Raw genomic sequence first — 6301 nt, 5'->3', positions numbered from 1 at the left:
CACTCTCAGACACTGTCTATCACTGTCTGACACTCACTGACTCTCTCAGACACTCTCTGACACTCTCAGACACTCTCTGACGCTCTCTATCACTCTCTGACATTCTATGACACTCTGCATCATTCTCTATCACTCTCTGACACTCTCTGACACTCTCTATAACTCTCTTTCACTCTCTGACGCTCTCTATCACTCTCTATCACTCTCTATCACTCTCTGACACTCTCTGACGCTCTCTATCACTCTCTGACACTCTCTGACACTCTCCATCACTCTCTGACACGCTCTGACACTCTGTCACTCTCTATCACTCTCTGACACTCTCTATCACTCTCTATCACTCTCCATCACTCTCTGGCACTCTCAGACACTCTATCACTCTCGATCTCTCTCTATGACTCTCTGACACTCTCTGACAATCTCTGACACTCTCAGACTCTCTCAGGCACTCTCTATCACTCTCTGACACTCACTGAGAATCTCAGACACTCTCTGACACTCTCAGACACTCTCTGACACTCTCTATCACTCCATGACACTCTGTATCACTCTCTGACACTCTCAGACAATCTCTTACGCTCTCTATCACTCTCTGACACTCTCTGACACTCTCCATCACTCTCTATCACTCTCTGACACTCTCTGACATTCTCTATCACTCTCTATCACTCTCTGACACTCTCAGACACTCTCTGTCTCTCTCTATCACTCTCTGACGCTCTCAGACACTCTCTGACACTCTCTATCACTCTCTGACACTCTCTGAAACTCTCTCACAATCTCTCACACTCTGTATCACACTCTGACTCTCACTGAACCTCTCAGACATTCTCAGACACTCTCTGACTCTCTCTGACACTCTCTGACACTCTCACACACTCTCTATCTCTCTCTATCAATCTCTGACACTCTCTATCACTCTCTATCTCTCTCTATCACTCTCTGACACTCTCCATCACTCTCTGACACGCTCTGACACTCTGTCACTCTCTATCACTCTCTGACACTCTCTATCACTCTCTGACACTCTCTGAAACTCTCTCACACTCTATATCACACTCTGACTCTCACTGAACCTCTCAGACATTCTCAGACACTCTCTGACTCTCTCTGACACTCTCTGACACTCTCAGACACTCTCTATCTCTCTCTATCAATCTCTGACACTCTCTATCACTCTCTATCTCTCTCTATCACTTTCTGACACTCTCAGACACTCTCTGACGCTCTCTATCACTCTCTGACACTCTCTGACAATCTCCATCACTCTCTATCACTCTCTGACATGCTCTGACACTCTCAGACTCTCTCAGGCATTCTCTATCACTCTCTGACACTCACTGAGAATCTCAGACACTCTCTGACACTCTCAGACACTCTCTATCACTCTCTGACACTCTCTGTCACTCTCAGACACTCTCTATCAGTCTCTGACACTCTCTGTCACTCTCAGACACTCTCTATCAGTCTCTGAAGCAATCTGATACTCTCTATCACTCTCTATCACTCTCTCACCCTCTCTATCACTCTCAGACACTCTTTGACTTTCTCTGACACTCTCTGACACTCTAAGACTCTCTGAGACACTCTCTATCACTCTCTGACACTCTCTGACACACTCTGTCAATTTCTGACACTCTCAGACACACTCTGTCAATTTCTGACACTCTCAGACACTCTCAGACACGCGCGATCACTGTCTGACACTCACTGACACTCTCAGACATTCTCTGACGCTCTATTTCACTCTCTGACACTCTCTGACACTCTCCATCACTCACTATCACTCACTGACACTCTCTGACACTCTCTATCACTCTCTACCTCTCTCTGACACTCTCAGACACTCTCTGTCACTCTCTGACACTCTCTGATACTCTCAGACTCTCTCAGACACTCTCAGACTCTCTCAAACTCTCTCAGACACTCTCTGACACTCTCAGACACTCTCAGACTCTCTCAGACACTCTCTATCACTCTCTGACACTCTCTGACACTCTCAGACTCTCTCAGACACTCTCAGACTCTCTCGGACACTCTCTGACACTCTCAGACACTCTCTGACACTCTCAGACACTCTCTATCACGCTCTGACACTCTCAGACTCTCTCAGACTCTCTCATACACTCTCAGACACTCTCTGTCACTCTCAGACTCTCTCTGTCACTATCTGACACTCTCAGACACTCTCCGACACTATCTGAAACTCTCTATCACTCTCTGACACTCTCAGACTCTCTCAGACAGTCTCAGACAATCTCTGACACTCTCAGACTCTGTCAGACACACTCTGACACTCTCTGACACTTTCTATCACTCTCTGACACTATCTGACTGTCTCAGACACTCTCTATCACTCTCTGACAATCTCTGACACTCTCTGACACTCTCTACCACTCTCTATCACTCTCTGACACACTGAGACTCTCTCAGACACACTCTCACACTCTCTGACACTCTCTATCACTCTCTGACAATATCTGACAGACTCAGACACTCTCTCTCAATCTCTGACAATCTCTGGCACTCTCAGACTCTCTCAGAAACTCTCTGACACTCTCTATCACTCTCTGACACTCTATGACACTCTCAGAATATCTCAGACACTCTCAGACAATCTCAGACAATCTCAGACACTCTCAGACACTCTCTGGCACTCTCAGACACTCTCTGACACTCTATATCACTCTCTGACACTCTCTGACACTCTCCATCACTCACTATCACTCACTGACACTCTCTGACACTCTCTATCACTCTCTGATGCTCTATATCACCCACTGACACTCTCTGACACTCTCTATCACTCTCTACCTATCTCTGACAATCTCAGACACTCTCTGTCACTCTCTGACACTCTCTGATACTCTCAGACTCTCTCAGACACTCTCAGACTCTCTCAAACTCTCTCAGACACTCTCTGACACTCTCAGACACTCTCAGACTCTCTCAGACACTCTCTATCACTCTCTGACACTCTCTGACACTCTCAGACTCTCTCAGACACTCTCAGACTCTCTCGGACACTCTCTGACACTCTCAGACACTCTCTGACACTCTCAGACACTCTCTATCACGCTCTGACACTCTCAGACTCTCTCAGACTCTCTCATACACTCTCAGACACTCTCTGTCACTCTCAGACTCTCTCTGTCACTATCTGACACTCTCAGACACTCTCCGACACTATCTGAAACTCTCTATCACTCTCTGACACTCTCAGACTCTCTCAGACAGTCTCAGACAATCTCTGACACTCTCAGACTCTGTCAGACACACTCTGACACTCTCTGACATTCTCTATCACTCTCTGACACTATCTGACTGTCTCAGACACTCTCTATCACTCTCTGACAATCTCTGACACTCTCTGACACTCTCTACCACTCTCTATCACTCTCTGACACACTGAGACTCTCTCAGACACACTCTCACACTCTCTGACACTCTCTATCACTCTCTGACAATATCTGACAGACTCAGACACTCTCTCTCAATCTCTGACAATCTCTGGCACTCTCAGACTCTCTCAGAAACTCTCTGACACTCTCTATCACTCTCTGACACTCTATGACACTCTCAGAATATCTCAGACACTCTCAGACAATCTCAGACAATCTCAGACACTCTCAGACACTCTCTGGCACGCTCAGACACTCTCTGACACTCTCTATCACTCTCTGACACTCTCTGACACTCTCTGACACTCTCAGACTCTCTCTATCACTATCTGACCCTCTCTGACACTCTCTGACACTCTCAGACACTCTCTATCTCTCTCTGACATCTCTGACACTCTCAGACACTGTCAGACACTCTCTTTTACTCTCTATCACTCTCTATCACTCTCTGACACTCTCAGACTCTCTCAGACACACTATGACACTCTCTGACAATCTCTGACACACTCAGACTCTCTCAGGCACTCTCTATCACTCTCTGACAATCACTGAGAATCTCAGACACACTCTGACACTCTCAGACACTCTCTGACACTCTCTATCACTCTCTGACACTCTCAGACACTCTCTGACGCTCTCTGTCACTCTCTGACACTCTCTGACACTCTCTATCACTCTCTGACACTCACTGACATTCTCTATCACTCTCTATCACTCTCTGACACTCTCAGACACTCTCTGTCACTCTCTATCACTCTCTGACGCTCTCAGACACTCTGTGACACTCTCTATCACTCTCTGACGCTCTCACACACTCTCTGACACTCTCTATCACTCTCTGACACTCTCTGAAACTCTCTCACACACTCTCACACTCTCTATCACGCCCTCTATCACACCATGACTCTCACTGAACCTCTCAGACATTGTCAGACACTCTCTGACTCTCTATGACACTCTCTGACACTCTCAGACACTCTCTATCTCTCGCTATAACTCTCTGACACTCTCTATCACTCTCTATCTCTCTCTATCACTCTCTGACACTCTCAGACACTCTCTGACGCTCTCTATCACTCTCTGACACTCACTGAGAATCTCAGACACTCTCTGACACTCTCTATCACTCTCTGACACTCTCTATCACTCTCTGACACTCTCTGTCACTCTCAGACACTCTCTATCAGTCTCTGACGCAATCTGACACTCTCTATCACTCTCTGACACTCTCTCTCACTCTCAGACACTCTCTGACTTTCTCTGACACGCTCTGTCACTCCCTGACACTCTCTGACACACTCTGTCAATTTCTGACACTCTCAGACACACTCTGTCAATTTCTGACACTCTCAGACACTCTCAGACACGCTCTATCACTGTCTGACACTCACTGACACTCGCAGACATCCTCTGACGCCCTATTTAACTCTCTGACACTCTCTATCACTCTCTATCACTCTCTGACACTCTCAGACACACTCTGATGCTCCATATCACTCTCCGACACTCTCTGACACACTCCATCACTCTCTATCACTCTCTGACACGCTCTGACACTCTCTATCACTCTCTATCACTCTCTATCACTCTATATCACTCTCTGACACTCTCTATCACTCTCTATCACTCTCTACCACTCTCTGACACTCTCAGACACTCTCTATCACTCTCTGACACTCTCTGATACTCTCAGACTCTCTCAGACACTCTCAGACTCTCTCAGACACTCTGACACTCTCTGACACTCTCAGACACTCTCTATCACGCTCTGACACTCTCAGACTCTCTCAGACACTCTCAGACACTCTCTGACACTCTCTATCATTCTCTATCACTCTCTGACATTCTCTATCACTCTCGATCACTCTCTATCACTCTCTGACACTCTCAGACACTCTCAAACTCTCTCAGGCACTCTCTATCACTCTCTGACACTCTCTATCACTCTCTATCACTCTCTGACACTCTCTGACACTCTCTATCACACTCTGACACTCTCTGAAACTCTCTCACACTCTCTCACACTCTCTATCACACTCTGACTCTCACTGAACCTCTCAGACATTCTCAGACACTCTCTGACACTCTCTGACACTCTCAGACACTCTCTGTCACTCTCTGACACTCTCTGACACTCTCAGACACTCTCCATCACTCTCTGACACTCTCTCACACCCTCTCACACTCTCAGACACTCTCTGACACTCTCAGACATTCTCTGACACTCTCTGACACACTCTGTCAATTTCTGACAGTCTCAGACACTCTCTGACGCTCTCTATATCACTCTCTGAAATTCTATGACACTCTGCATCACTCTCTATCACTCTCTGACACTCTCTGACACTCTCTATCACTCTCTTTCACTCTCTGACGCTCTATATCACTCTCTATCACGCTCTATCACTCTCTGACACTCACAGACACTCTCTGACGCTCTCTATCACTCTCTGACACTCTCTGACACTCTCCATCACTCTCTATCACTCGCTGACACTCTCTGACACTCTCTGTCACTCTCTATCTCTCTCTGACACTCTCTATCACTCTCTATCACTCTCCATCACTCTATGGCACTCTCAGACAATCTCTATCACTCTCTGACACTGACTGAGATTCTCAGACACTCTCTGACACTCTCTATCACTCTATGACACTCTCTGACAATCTCTGACACTCTCAGACTCCCTCAGGCACTCTCTACCACTCTCTGACACTGACTGAGAATCTCAGACACTCTCTGACAATCTCAGACACTCTCTGACACTCTCTATCACTCTATGACACTCACTGACACTCTCAGACATTCTCTGACGCTCTATTTCACTCTCTGACTCTCTCTATCACTCTCTATCACTCTCTGACACTCTCTGACACTCTCCATCACTCACTATCACTCA

Source organism: Heterodontus francisci, chromosome 34, assembly GCF_036365525.1.
Source record: "Heterodontus francisci isolate sHetFra1 chromosome 34, sHetFra1.hap1, whole genome shotgun sequence".
Taxonomy (NCBI): Eukaryota; Metazoa; Chordata; class Chondrichthyes; order Heterodontiformes; family Heterodontidae; genus Heterodontus; species Heterodontus francisci.
Note: the sequence above shows the minus strand (reverse complement) of the source record.